Source organism: Euprymna scolopes, chromosome 8, assembly GCF_053919585.1.
Source record: "Euprymna scolopes isolate OS-2025 chromosome 8, ASM5391958v1, whole genome shotgun sequence".
In the NCBI taxonomy this organism is placed as follows: Eukaryota; Metazoa; Mollusca; class Cephalopoda; order Sepiida; family Sepiolidae; genus Euprymna; species Euprymna scolopes.
The window spans coordinates 44,272,346-44,289,431 of NC_136489.1; the positions used below are offsets into that span (position 1 = coordinate 44,272,346).

Below are 17,086 nucleotides of genomic sequence, written 5' to 3' on the forward strand. Positions count from 1 at the left end.
TACTATATATTGGGTTTAATATAATCTATTCTATTATATCTATAAAAGTGAACGTGTCTGTCTGTCTGTCTGTCTGTCTGTGTACATTTCCCTACGCAATAACTCTGTCAATTTTTAGTCTATAGACTCGAAATTTGAAATACCGAGTACTGAGATTTGGGAAAATCGATGTGACGGGTGTCAGCCAGAAATTTGGCTGTTAAGGGGTCAAATTTCAACGATTTGACCTTTAAGAACTCTACCAAACTCCTCCGACAATTTTGGGTCTAGACACTTGAAATTTTAGATATAGGTTCCATGGACCTGGATCTAACTTAATAAAGTGCTTTGAGCCCGAAACTATAAATTTTAAGGGGTCATAATAGGGGTCAAAGTTTGAAAAAATTAACCATTTTTTTTGTTTTTTTTGCTTTTTTTGCACAGCATACACCTCCAAACACCCGAGCAACGCCGGGCACCCCTGCTAGTATAATAATAAATACGAAATTTGCATTTATCAAAATATCATATTTAAGCGTATTTTCCGTCCAGGCAATGCCAGGCGGCATGCTAGTATATATATATATATATATATATATATATATATATATAAACACACACAGATATATATATATATATATATATATATAGTCTTATTTGTTGTATTCTGAATTATACTAGGTTTATATAATTCAGTAATCGTTCATATACCAATAAATTTTAAGCCAAAAAGAGATGACTTAAACTGTAAGCTACAAAATTATCATATTTCATAATTGAGCATTCATATAATGTTATATATATATATATATATATATATATATATATATATATATATATATATATATATATATATATATATATATATATAACACAATATATATATATAACACAATATATATATATATATATATATATATATATATATATATATATATATATATATATATATATATATATATATATATAAGATAAAAGTTATATATTTGGATTTTACCGTCACTGGATTATTTATCTTCCACCAGATTATCCATTCATGTGTAATCACCCTTTTTCTTCACCATATTCCCTCTGCTTCACTGATGAGAAGGAAAGTATTTCTTCGAAACGCCGCGGATTAAGGACTACCCACTTACTTATCTAGTGTTTCCTTTTCAGATTAAATATGTTTTTAACTCATTTCAAAGTTTTTTTCGTATATATATATATATATATATATATATATATATATATATATATATATATATATATATATATATATATATATTAAATATTATTACGTGCATAGAAAGAAAGAAAGAAAGAACAGGAGAGGAGCGTGTGTGTATGTGTGTGAGAGAGAGAGAGAAAGTACTAAAAAGTCAGTGAAGAAAATGGATGGGAGAGAAAGGGGGGTAGCAAAGCACTTGTTAGTGAAGAGTTTGAATAAAGCTAGTTATAAGTTGTCGAAGGGTATTTCTGTGTGATGCTAGCTGAATACAAACACACACATAAAAAAAAAACAGGAGAGCATCATCTAAGCCGATTCTTCTTCTTCTTCTTCTTCTTCTTCTTCTTCTTCTTCTTCTTCCGCAAGAGTCTTCATCCTTCCAGCTTGTGTCGATTGTGATAATGCTGTTAGTCGTCTCTCGTGCTACTAGCATCGTTATACACCGTCAGATCGTAGCGGAACTTTGACGAACTTTTCTCACTGTAAACTCGTAAACTACAGTTGACATTCAAGTCAGTAAGTGCTAGTACACCAGTTTTCGATGGTTGAAACTGACCACAGACCCGAAGCATTACGACGTTACCTAGTGGTCCTGGAAAATCCGCCGTTTGCTTCCCATTCTTTAGCTACTCGCAATTACAGCTTCATCCTCTATCGGACAAAACTACGAGTCGACACCGCAAGAACCAAAAAAACACGTCGGGATTATCTCCGTTGGAATAAGTGTTCTCTCTTTTTTACCCGTGTAAAAGGCGATTTTTCAAAAGTAAGTTTGTGTTACCATTCTCAAAGACCTTTATCGTTGATGTTTATCTATTTTATTTATATTTCTACATTTTTTTCTTCTTTGCTTAAAACCGGAATCTTCTCTATTCGCGACCCCTCTTTCAGCATAAGTAATATTTTAAAATTATTTGCGTGCTATTTAAGATAGAATCGACAGATCGATTTTTTAAAAAATATGTCCTTTTAAGCAAAAGTAATCCAACTCACTTAATAGTCATGTCGAAAATAGTAACATATCCAAAAAGTACGAAAATTCCTCGAGTAGAGCAGGAACGACTGCAATTGTGTTTTTAGTCAAATAAAATCTGTCGCTATATGCTAAAAAATAAGTCGCTATTAAAATGTAATGTAAAATATGCATTCCGAGTTATGTCCCCTGTGTGTAAACTCTTCACCGTCCACTTTAAAACATCTAATTTTACTCAATCTGCCGACAAGCAACACTCTTTATATACGTTTGGACCAAGTACACTTTTATTTACACATCAGAAAGCTAATGATGTACAAGAGTAGACAAATACGTGCGTTTTTCAGGGTAAGTTATTTGGGGAAGGGCCTTTACTAAAAGATAACGCTTTAAAACAAAATAAAATCATCAAACTTTTACACAACTTTTAAAGCATTCTTCAAACAACAGTAAAAAAAAAAAAAAAAAAAAAAAAACGAATCGAAAACCCAACATATTTATTTAGCGGATACATTAAAGGGCATTATTTTACTATAGACAACAAAAGAAAAAAGTAGTAAAAAAACAAATAAATGTTACCAAAGACAATATAAGTTACTCTTTTACTTAACTGGTAAAATTTTTAGTGTGTTAACTTATTGTAGCGTTTATTTAGTTCGAAAAACAAGTAGTTTCCAGTGATACGTGAGAACAAGAAAAAATGGCGAACATGCGATAGTTATATCTTTAGTATCTCAAGAATCGCGAAAAAATAAAAATTAAACAAAATATTGGTAGAAATACACAAATAAATGTTACCGTGACATTTATTGGTTGAATTTCTACCAGTATTTCTTATTTTCGAGTTTTGAGTGATTACTTAGACTCCCCAGATGGCCGTCTATTATCAACCATGATATCACTGATCAACCATGATATCACTGTGTAAAAAAACAAAAAACAAAAAAAAAACAACATTTTTTCTTGTTCTGACACTCGATACTAGTTTTTAAACTAAATAAACACTTTAAAATAAGTTAAAATACGTAAAACTTATCCAGCTAGATAGAAGTGCAACTTCTTTGATAACATTTATTTGTTATAAATTTTTTTTCCTTTTTGTTTTTTTTTTTTCACACTTTTTCGTTTTGTTGTCTGTCTTGCAATATGCACTCATAACAATTTACAATATTACACAATTTCTTTAAAATAGTCTTACTATCTGTGTTTTTTAGGAGTAGGTTATTTTAGTGTATGCCTTGATCAAAAGATAACGTTTTCAAACAAACAAAAACAAAAACAAAAAACTTCAAGCTTTTACGAATTTTTGTTCGAAATTCTTCACAAAGCTGTAGTAAAAAAGTAATGAAAAAGTATTTACTTCGCGTATGAATATATTTTATGTCTAGACATGTTCCTATTCAATGGCCTCGCCACGAGGGCAAAGTTAGGCACAAGGTCGGTTTTTACTTTTTATTGTAGGGAAAATCCAGCGCTGCAAAATGTGGCACTCCGTATTGGAACCAAAATAAAAAAAATTCCTCAATCTAAGTAGGATTTCTTCACTGATTGAGGACAGAATAGACTAAGTGTAGCATGACCAGATACTACACTTTGTTTCTAGCCAAAATGTTATTCATAGATTTTTTTAATGATCATTTTCACATTTTTTTTGTCAATTTTTAGTGTATTTTTCAACCTGATTCTTTTAGTCATTTCGAATCCTTTGTGAATCCGTTGTGAAGATTAAAGAAACTTCCATGGACACGTGATACCGATAAGATCTTAGGAGAGTCCACCGGTTTATTTGCTGAATATTGTTCGCCAGCGTCAAACGCAACTTCTAAAGAATTTGTTTAAAAAAAATACCACGACAGAAAATAATAAAATAATGTTTTTAACATCGAATAAAATTGTATTTTAATTCAACATTATTTTGAAAAGGTGGCCAATGTTAAAATTATTGAATAAAATTGATTAAACTAAGAATTTAACGCGATGAAAACATCATTTGACCATTGTCTTATTAAAAACAATGAAAGACAGTCTGAGTAATGAGTTGATAATCATGAAGCTTACTATTTGGGTCAATTTACTTGGCTTTATTTTTTAGTGGTATATGTACATTGCCATTGTTTGATATATTTTAATATATTAAACTGTTGGATGAAAATATATATATATATATATATATATATAAGGGGGGTGTTGTACATATATATGTATATATATATATGTGTGTGTGTGTACATATATATATATATATATATACTAATTATATACCAAATGAGAATAATTATTGTTTAATTATATATAATATGTATAATAATAATTATTATTATATATGTATGTGTGTGCTTGTGTTATCGTGTAAAATAAGTAACAAAGTTATGATAATAAAAAATTGATGCAACAACACCGGTTTAATTGTATATTTGTGAGTATATATATATATATATATATATATATATATATATATATATATATATATATATATACTAGCAAAAGTACCCGTCGTTGATTGGGTTCAAAAATAGCCTACAGAAAATGGACTCTGATTTATGAAAGTATGATAGGTTATGAAAAGGAAGGGTTGTAAAGAGATAGCTTCGAATTTGGGGGTATCAAAACCAAAGCTGATGAAAGTAAAAATAAAATAGATAAACCCCATAATTTATTATACCATACCTGTTCACACTGAAACACTTATCGTAATATTCTGTGGATCTATATTAAAAAAAAACTTGTTAAACTTTGTGACATATTTCCATTCTATGGAGGTCAGGTGCGAACGAACACCCCATAATTTTATTATACCATATTTCTTCAAACACAAACATAATTGTCAAAGTATACTTACACAGATAGATATGAAAAGTCTTTATTAATGTTTGTGCCTCTTTCCATTCTATGGAGGCCAGGCGCGAACGCAGACACTACAATTTTATTATACCATGCCTATTTACGTTAAAACATACTTATCAAAGTATTATTATGTACATCTATATAAAAACACTTGTAAACGTTTTTTTTTAATTGTTAAATTGATTTCCATATTTTATGGACCATGCGCGAACGCAAACCCCACAATAGATCAAACATACCCATTCCTGTGTCTCGATACATCTTCTATCATTATATGTAATCAGTTTTTTAAAATAGTCAACCATATAGGAGCTAATTCGTGACCACACACACACACACACACACACACGCACAGCTTTATATATATATATATATATATATATATATATATATATATATATATATATATATATATATATATATATATATGCATGTTTGTGATACCATAAAAACAATGCATATAAATATATGTTTAAGCCATGCGTCTAAAATTCTTATTCTTATTTAGTTCAAATTCTCTTACATATAATGATATAAATACATACACTTATTAGCTTCGCCAGTGTTTGCAATTACAAAAATATTCATAATAAACAATAGAATTACGTCGGTAATCTAATTTTTTCATATCTGCATTAAGTTTTTATCCTTTCTGATGATCTAAACAGAAAAGACTCCACGTGTGATTTTCATTAAAAAGTCGGGAATTATTTTCCAGAATCGTGGTGGGAAGCTATTGCCTAACTTTCCATTTGTTTTTTGCTCGATATCCACGCTTTAGAGGCGTTTTGTTCATGCACCAGAAAAAAGGGCACGTATTAGAAGTGTATATATATATATATACTCTTGTAGAAATATATTTTCTTATAATATATACCAATCACTATATAAGAAGCTCAATGTAATTAAAGAGCAATATAGAGAATGAATCACAAAATACTATATTTCAAAATCCATGATGTTGAATATCTTATAAGTTATTCCTTTATTCAGTTGGCTTATACAATTCTTGACAAGAATTCTTGTCAAGAATTGTATAAGTCAACTGAATAAAAGAATAAATTATAAGATGGTCAACATCATGAATTTTGGAATATAGTCCTTTATCATTCATTGTCTCTCTCTCTCTCTCTCTCTCTCTCTCTCTCTCTCTCTCTATATATATATATATATATATATATATATATATATATATATATATATATATATATTCAAGCAAATATTAAATGCAACGGAGACAATTTGCTTTATGATTCTTCTTTGTAACTTTTCGATATATGAAAATCAAAATTATTAATAAAAGTTCTACAGTTGTTGTTGTCACGAGCGCTTTCTATTCGTCCAGGTGTTGAGGTAAAAGTGCGTAAGAGCGAAAATGTTGCAAGCTCCTTGGCCTAACGTTCACAGGAAACATGAGTTGGAACAATTACATCGAGGGCATTGCCAGGGCCGCTGGAAGGAAGGCGGTCTCTCTCTACCGTGCTAGAAAACTACTAACACCCGAAAGTATCCTGTACCTCTATAAGGCCACCATTCGCCCATGTATGGAGTATTGTTGTCACATTTGGGCTGGTGCATCGGCTACTAGTCTCTCGCTCCTGGACAAGGTTCAAAAGAGAGTCGCAAATCTGATAGGCCCTGAACTGGCATCTAAGCTTCAGCCTCTGTCCCATCGACGAAACGTTGCATCTCTCTGCCTGTTCTACAAGTATTTTAATGGTGAATGCTCTGACGAACTGCAAGCACTTTTGCCCCCACGACGCGAACACCCTCGATAGACCCGACAGGCTGCAAAATCCCACCCCCACACTGTAGAAATCCCTAGATGTAAAAGATCTTTCTACTCCAGTAGTTTCTCCCCAGAACCGCTAGACTTTGGAATTCCATTCCAGGTCCCTGCTTCCCCAACTGTACTGACGTTCAGAAGTTCAAGTGCAACGTGAACCAACATCTTGCTGCCCAAATCCCTACATAGTACCCCAGTAGTTGTTGCCCCTGATAATAGCCCCCTACACCAAAGTGGCAATGTTCCTTGTTTGGGGTAAAAATGTAATAAAATTTTTTTTTTTAATTTAATATTTGCTTGAATGAAAAAAATGCCGCCTAAATATACTAATTTCATTTAGGCACCGCCAAAAATGGCCGCAAAATCAAGTTGTTGTTGTTTTTTAAAACGAAATTACATTTATTAAAATCCATTATTTCTGAGTAACTTTTTTTTCCAGAAAGATAAAACTCTGACTTTTATCATATAGAAAACAGAATAATGTAAAACTTTTTCTACTATTTTTAATTAAATTTTAAATGTCAAATTTTCCCAAAAAGTTAACAATTGACATTTTTTGTCTTGCACAAAAAACGTACATAAATATTAAAAAAAAAAAGGTTTTTGAAATAATTTATTTATTTATTGTCTAACTAAGATTTAGGATGATTTTCTAAGAGAATATGCAAAAATATTATAATATAAGTACCTGGATTTCAAATAATTCCACTTATTCATATAGGTAACCAGTTATTTCGCGTCGATCTAGAGTCTAGATCGACACTGTTTACGTTTGCGTTTGATAAGAAGCAAACTATGGAAGACCAAACAGGCCAAAAAAACTTATTTTTCAGTGACGAAAATTTCAATGTATTATTAAGCTGAGGCTGGCCAGTACCAGATGGGTGACCATTTGTATGAGTTTGGTTTTTCATGTGTATGTGTGTGGGGGCCAGGCTCCCCAAAATGGGGGGGGGGGCAATTTAAAGCAGAATAAAAAAAATTATTTCAGCGCGTTTGGTCCACCGTAGTCGAAAGGCGGCAAACGTTTTCAAACGGGATCGAAAAAAATGATGCTATTTTTAACACAAAGGGGACAATATTTATCGAATTTTTTTTTTTGTATCGATTCTTCAAAGCATGCCCTGTTAATAATGGTCGTGCATTATTCGGTTCGCTAAAAAAAAAATTGTTAATTTATTTATCAAAGATTTTAAAATGTCTTTTTTCGTATAAATATTAAAAAAAATTTTTTTTGTTTTGCTTAACTTAAATTAATTATGTTACTTAACATATTCACCGAATTTCACACTTCAAAACTCAAAAGCGGGATAATTAAACACAATCGAAGTTCTGATATTCAGACGTCAAAATAAGGTAACAAACAATTTTTTTTTAAATCTATAATTCTGTCCCTTACAACAACACAATATGTTGTGTTCAGTTTCAGAAAATTATTTTAAGCATATTTGTTCCCACTTCAAAACAAGGGGGGGGGGGTTGTAAGCAAAAAAAAAAAAAAATATATATATATATATATATATATCGTTTATGAAAAATAAGTACATTGTTATAAAGTTAATTCATAATCGCTGAAAATTTCGTATTGATCGGATAATTACCTGATTTTTGGTAGATTTTTAAAAAGACGGTCCGTCAGAAAGTACTGACCGCCCCCCCCCAGTTTTGGCGGTGCCTATATATATATGTATGTATATATATATATATATATATATATATATATATATATATATATACCAATTTCATATATATATATATATATATGTATATACACCAATTTCATATATATATATGTATATACACCAATTTCATATATATATATATATATACACCAATTTCATATATATATATATATATATATACACCAATTTCATATATATATATATATATATATATATATATATATACACCAATTTCATATATATATATATATATACACCAATTTCATATATATATATATACACCAATTTTATATATATATATATATATATGCACCAATTTCATATATATATATATATATATATGCACCAATTTCATATATATATATATATGCACCAGTTTCATATATATATATGCACCAATTTCATATATATATATATATATATATATATATATATGCACCAATTTCATATATATACGTATATATATGCACCAATTTCATATATATATATATATATATATATATATATATGCACCAATTTCATATATATATATATATATATATATATATATATGAACCAATTTCATATATATATATATGCACCAATTTCATCTATATATGTGTATATATATATATATATATATGCACCAATTACATATATATATGCACCAATTTCATATATATATATATATATGTATATATGCACCAATTTCATATATATATATATATATATATGCACCAATTTCATATATATATATATATATATATATATATATATATATATATATATATAGTGTTATAATGGAATAAATCCAGAGGAAATCCGGGTATGAGAGCTCAATGTGGTAAACAGAGCAATAAGATAAAAATTATAACACGGAAATTACATAGTTGTCGATGCAATAATTTATTTCAACCTTATGGTATTTTCAAGCATCTAAATCAGACAATTACATTTTTGATACTGAAAAAGAAAAGAAAAGATCGGGCTTCGACCCTCAAAAAACCAAAGGTGGTGGTAGTAGCAATCCACTTAATACATTTATAGAGAGGGTGGTAGGGATTTAAAAAAATAAAAATTAAAAATAACAAATAAAAATATTAGATTAGACACTTATAAGCGGCAGCTCGATGTAACCATAGATACACACACACACACACTCACACACACACACGCAACACATACACATACACCTACACCCACATACACACACACACGCCTCTAAGATGTACGTTCTGACATGCAAATGCCTTGACACGCGTTTACTAACCTAGGAAGAAGGGGCGAAAGTATACGGATATATAGTGAAAGAAATAGAACAGCGCGTAATGGAAAAAAGAAGAAAAAAAAGAGGAAGAAAAGAAGAGGATACAGTGATCTAATCTTAACTGTCATATTAGTCTAGAAACTCTGAGAAAAGTAAGGGAAGTAAACTGGATGTTTGTACACGCGTCCTATAGTTAATTGAGTCATGGAAAGTAGGTCTATTAAAAGATAAATAAATTAATAAAAAAAAAATAAATAAATAAATAAAAAAATAAATAAATAAAAATAAGAAAAAAAATAAAAAGAATATTATATATAAAGTTTTAAAACTATATGTATGTTATTATGTAAAAATTAGTTAGAAATAAATATTATCTTATAATTCATTTAAATATTGTATTTGTAATATAATACTATGAATTTAAAAATTGAGTCTTATGTATTTAATATTTTATATATTTTCATGTAAATAATTTTATTGGTGATTATAGCGGTCGTTGTAATTAATATTTCAATTCTTAATTGATTAAGAAGTGGGAAATTGTAATATTGATCGCCCCCAATTCGATAGGACGTATCTAGTTTCGGTTAATATATACTTTTATTCACTCCGTACAACAAAATTATTCTCATGCACGCATAAAGAAATAAGTAAAATAATTATATTTTTGTGTTGATTTGTATCAAATCTAATAATATCTAGTTTTAGTATTTGGTCTTTTTGACTTAACTCAGTTTAATAACTAATGTATTATCTGCAGAGAAAAATTATTATCTTAAGGCTATCTCATTTATTTATAAGTAATTTGGATAAACCAGGTACTTCGGGGAATATATATATATATATATATATATATATATATATATATATATATATATATATATATATATATATATGCCTAGCTTAGATTTCGGACAACAAATCGTAAAGTAGTTATTATCGAGTATATACCGGACAACACTATAATTGCCAGTGGGGTGGGGTAGGATGGTTTATCGTAATTAATCTAGTGGTGTTAGATTCGGTGTCTTTACCATGACGTCCCGATGGGGGCTTTTGACTCAGCCCAGATTGCCGACCTAGTGGGCATATTTATAATGTACACTATTAGCAGAATTATAGAGCCTAACTTAGTGGGATTATACAGGGATGATGGACTAATTGTTATCCCTAATAGTGACGGCCCCATGGTATCGAAAATACATAAAAAATTAGTAAGAGCCTTCAAATACCTAGGATTTAAAATAGATATTACCCCAAATTGTAAAGAAGTTAATTATCTAGACATAACTCTAGACTTAAGAAAGGGGATATACAAGCCGTTCAATAAAGATAATAATACACCTTCTTATATTAATACTAGATCTAACCATCCAAGTTGCATAATTAAACAAATACCTAAAACGATTAACACTAGGATTAATAAACTTTCGGCTAACAAAGAAATTTTTGAAGCAAATAAAAAATTATACAATAGAGCACTAGAGATAAGCGGATACAGTGAAAAACTCACATATATTAAGAAGGAAAATAAAAACAAAAATAAATCTAAGAACAGAGGCCGGAAAATAATATGGTTTAATCCCCCTTACTGTCAACTATCCAACATAAACATAGGGAAAGTATTTTTGAACCTAATAGATAAACATTTTACCATAAATAATCCACTTAGGAAGATATTTAATAGAAAAACAATTAAAATAAGTTACTCGTGCACTAAAAACATGGACAGAATAATTAGCACTCATAATAATAAAATATTAAACAACTCTAATAGAAATAAGGCGACAGTAGACAAATGTAACTGCCAAGTGAAAAATAACTGCCCACTGGACGGTAATTGTAAAGTTGAGTGCGTGGTTTATAAGGCCACGATCCACCCAGAAGATAATAACAGGGACAAAAAAGTTTATTTCGGTATCTCCGCCGGAAGCTGGAAACAACGTTTTTATGACCACAAACATTCTTTCAATAACCCAGAACTTAAGAATAAAACCGAGTTAGCTAAACAATGGTGGTTATTAAAAAATGAGAATCGATCCCCAGTGATTTCATGGTCAATCCTATGTCATTCGGACGTTCCAAACGGCTTTAGGCAGAGATGCAGTTTATGCCTCGAGGAAAAAATAAGAATCCTGAAGTACCAACACAGTAATCTCCTAAACAAACGAGATGAACTGATGGCCAGATGTAGACATAAATGTAAATTTAAAATAACCTATAACTCTAGATCCGACGAACAGAGAATTCTATAATGGTAAAGACACCGAATCTAACACCACTAGATTAATTACGATAAACCATCCTACCCCACCCCACTGGCAATTATAGTGTTGTCCGGTATATACTCGATAATAACTACTTTACGATTTGTTGTCCGAAATCTAAGCTAGACATATATATATATATATATATATATATATATATATTTTTTTTTTTTTTCCCCGAAGTACCTGGTTTATCCAAATTACTTATAAATAAATGAGATAGCCTTAAGATAATAATTTTTCTCTGCAGATAATACATTAGTTATTAAACTGAGTTAAGTCAAAAAGACCAAATACTAAAACTAGATATTATTAGATTTGATACAAATCAACACAAAAATATAATTATTTTACTTATTTCTTTATGCGTGCATGAGAATAATTTTGTTGTACGGAGTGAATAAAAGTATATATTAACCGAAACTAGATACGTCCTATCGAATTGGGGGCGATCAATATTACAATTTCCCACTTCTAAATCAATTAAGAATTGAAATATTAATTACAACGACCGCTATAATCACCAATAAAATTATTTACATGAAAATATATAAAATATTAAATACATAAGACTCAATTTTTAAATTCATAGTATTATATTACAAATACAATATTTAAATGAATTATAAGATAATATTTATTTCTAACTAATTTTTACATAATAACATACAGATAGTTTTAAAACTTTATATATAATATTCTTTTTATTTTTTTTCTTATTTTTATTTATTTATTTTTTTATTTATTTATTTATTTATTTATTTTTTTTTTTTATTAATTTATTTATCTTTTAATAGACCTACTTTCCATGACTCAATTAACTATAGGACGCGTGTACAAACATCCAGTTTACTTCCCTTACTTTTCTCAGAGTTTCTAGACTAATATGACAGTTAAGATTAGATCACTGTATCCTCTTCTTTTCTTCCTCTTTTTTTTTCTTCTTTTTTCCATTACGCGCTGTTCTATTTCTTTCACTATATATCCGTATACTTTCGCCCCTTCTTCCTAGGTTAGTAAACGCGTGTCAAGGCATTTGCATGTCAGAACGTACATCTTAGAGGCGTGTGTGTGTGTATGTGGGTGTAGGTGTATGTGTATGTGTTGCGTGTGTGTGTGTGAGTGTGTGTGTATCTATGGTTACATCGAGCTGCCGCTTATAAGTGTCTAATCTAATATTTTTATTTGTTATTTTTAATTTTTAATTTTTATTTTTTTAAATCCCTACCACCCTCTCTATAAATGTATTAAGTGGATTGCTACTACCACCACCTTTGGTTTTTTGAGGGTCGAAGCCCGATCTTTTCTTTTCTTTTTCAGTATCAAAAATGTAATTGTCTGATTTAGATGCTTGAAAATACCATAAGGTTGAAATAAATTATTGCATCGACAACTATGTAATTTCCGTGTTATAATTTTTATATATATATATATATATATATATGCACCAATTTCATATATATATATACACCAATTTCATATATATATATATATATATATTTATACACCAATTTCATATATATATACACCAATTTCATATATATATATATATATATATATATATACACACACCAATTTCATATATATATATATATATACACACCAATTTCATATATATATATACACCAAATTCATATATATATATATATACACCAATTTCATATATATATATATACACCAATTTCATATATATATATATATACACCAATTTCATATATATATATATATATATATATATATATACACACACACATATATATATACATATATATATATATACACACCAATTTCATATATATATATACACACATATATATACATATATATATACACCAATTTCATATATATATATACACACATATATATATACACCAATTTCATATATATATATATACATATATATATATATACACCAATTTCATATATATATATATATACACACACACATATATATATATACATATATATACATCACCAATTTCATATATATATATATATATATATATAAGAGAGAGAGAGAGAGAGACAGAGAGAGAGACACAGAGAGAGAGAGAGAGAGAGAGAGAGAGAGAGAGAGAGCACAGTTCAGCTTGCTTGGGTGTTTACACCGTCCATCCGGATTCTGATTCTTGGACTAAATAAAAAACAACCGAACTTTTCTTAAATTGAAAAGTTGTAAAGAAAAAGAAAGGAAAATAACTATAATGAAAGAGTCAACGTCAAATCAGGGCTTGAAATGGGGGATCGATTTATTAGATTTACTATTTTGTGTGTGAAACTGAACTCCCTTTCAAACGTTCAGATATTGATGATTTTAAATTTTTTATGAACTGGTAGCTTAGTGTCCAATAATCTGCAGAAATATTTGAAAAAAGACGAAAAGCAAAAAATTCTGATGTGGTGCCGATTGTTCAGGTGCAGCTACATATTTTTGAAAATGTTTTTGTTACCCAAGTTGTGCGTGATTAAAACTAGAACTTGATTTTTAAAAACTACACTTTTTATGTCGAAAATCAGTTATTTACGATTATACTATTTGTATTTTTCATTGCAAGTCTGAATGTTACATTTTAGCGTGGGGGATCACTTTCCTATATAAATTAAACGTAAAATTACACCCCACTTTTTGGTGACGTAGCGAGACATGTAATCGTTAGCATTTTTTCAAGTTTGGTAGCGGGGGTAGGGACAAAAAGAGGAAATCGGGTGGGGGTGGGTCATAAGTTCTAAACATTTTAAAAACTCGTAGAAACACTTAAAAACGTGAGGGAGGAAGGGATTTTTTTTATTTTGTTTTAGATTTATTTTGAAAATGTCTCACCATTAAATATTACTTAATAAATTAATTATTTTTTCGGATATTTTTAAGGCTGTTTACGCACACAAAATAACTAGGGTGGATCTGTACAGCGCACATTTATCCTTATACTTTTTTCTATTTGTCTTTTTAAAAAAAAAATTTTTTCAACGGATTACACCTTACAAGGATTTTTCATTTAATTTAAGAAAAATGATGTTAAGAAATTTATTATCCAATGTATTCCGAATTGTTTTTGCTTGTCGCCATGTTTGTTTTCGTGCGCGTGTGCATTCAAGGTTGCGTGCGCGCGCGCGCGAAATTGCGTATTGTTTCACTGATCACCATGCCTGTTTTCGCGTGCACGTGCATTCAATTTTTGTGCGTTTATACATTAATTCTGTATAATCACTATTCCATAGCTACCTATAACATAAACTGACCCAGCGAGTCTCGGGTAGTCTAGCATATATATATATATATATATATATATATATATATATATATATATATATATATATACATATATATATATATATATATATATATATATATATATATATATATATATATATATATATATATATATATATATATAAACTACACCAGAAACCCTGACATATATAGGTGTGTCGATGTGTGTGGAATATATATATATATATATATATATATTATTTTTAAAGAAATAAATGTCTATTTTAAAAAAATCTGTTCGGGAACTTGTCAAAATACATGTTTTTAAACAAAGATAATTATTTGTTAAAATTCAAATTTTCAACCATATAAGAGTCATTAATTGCGGACAATGTTTTTTTTTTATTTTGTTTTGTTTTGTTTTTTTACCCGCGGCATTTTGTCACAACCTTAGTTTTCTGTTCTTATTGAAAATTGAGATTCCGGTAGTTTTTGTGCTCTGACGTGCACGAGCGATTTAATGTTGGCAGCATTTACGGTGTGTGAATGCATAGAAAATTCGAAATATAAAATAGTTCAGAGACTTATAAAAATGGGGAATTTTAAATAAACATATTTAGTGATTTAAATTTGAAGTTTTGATTAACGTAATAGTTTTCATCAGAAAACACTAGAAATTTTTTAAATAAATAAATAAATGTGTAATTAAAACAAAGATACACATTGGTTTTTATTGACGAGTGAGAGATTATGATGAAAATTGTTTTACAAAGGCAATTTAATTTTGAAACCAATAAATAATTAACTATTGAGCAACAGTAAACATTGTATGCTTTCTTATAAAAATACTAAATAAATACTGAGAAATGTATACACACACACATGCATATATATATATATATATATATATATATATATATATATATATATATGTATACTAGCATTTCGGCCCGGCGTTGCCCGGGTGTTTGGATGTGTCTGTTGAACAAAAAAAAAATGTGGAAGTAGGAAGGCAGACTCGAACCCGTTCTGCGAAGGAGGAATAGAACTGGGTAAAAACGTAATGTCTATTCTATTATGACCACCGCCAAACCGAAAGTGGCATTTTTTAAAATTAAGGCTAGACAATCTAAAGGAGAGGATAACTTTAAAAAATATTGGCGAAAAAAGTGATTCCCCCCCCCCCTGTAGAAAAGTGCCTAGTTGAAATATTAATGTTTATAGCCGATTTTTCGATATTTGTCGTATGAAAGGTCGAACTTCAAAACGATACTGATCTTGGTAAAATCCGTCGCCTCTATTGAAAGTTTTAGGCAGACATGCAAACATACATACATACATACATACATACATACATACATTTATATATTGGTAACTAAAAATTTTCGATCCAAACCGATTAAAAAGCTTGCCCTATCTCTAAATCCCCTTTATCTAAAATTTCAAATATTTAGACCAGAAATTGTCTGAGTAATTTGGAAGAAACCGCAGAGGTCAAATTTTTTTTTAACTTTGACCCCTATTATGACCCCTTAACATTTATTGTTTTGGGCTCAAATCAAGTTATTAAGTTAGATCCATGTCCAAGGAACCTATATCTACAATTTCACGTGTTTAGACCCAAAATTGTAGGAGGAGTTTGGTAAAGTTCTCAAAGGTCAAATCATTAAACTTTGACCCCTTAATCGCCAAATTTCTATCCGAAAACCAATCACATCGATTTTCCCAAATCTCAGTACCCTGTATATCAAATTTCGAATCTGTAGGCTTAAAATTGACAGAGTAATTGCGTAGGGAAATGTACACAGACACACAGACACTTTCACATTTATATATATATATATATATATATATATATATATATATATATATATATATATATATATAT

At 29.2% G+C, this 17,086-nt stretch overlaps 1 protein-coding gene across 2 annotated transcripts in view; it reads left to right on the forward strand.

The window, feature by feature from the left end:
* Positions 1-1,342: 1,342 nt before the first annotated feature.
* The window catches only part of LOC145283542 (carbohydrate sulfotransferase 15-like), a 373,389-nt gene continuing 357,645 nt past the window's right edge, over positions 1,343-17,086 (forward strand). The window contains exon 1 of one of the 2 annotated variants that reach the window (XM_080132411.1): positions 1,343-1,955. The gene's annotated coding sequence lies outside the window, so the exon portion shown is untranslated. Of the gene's footprint in view, positions 1,956-2,389; positions 2,511-17,086 lie in introns of those variants that run through there. The other variant, XM_080132412.1, reaches the window with a different exon arrangement.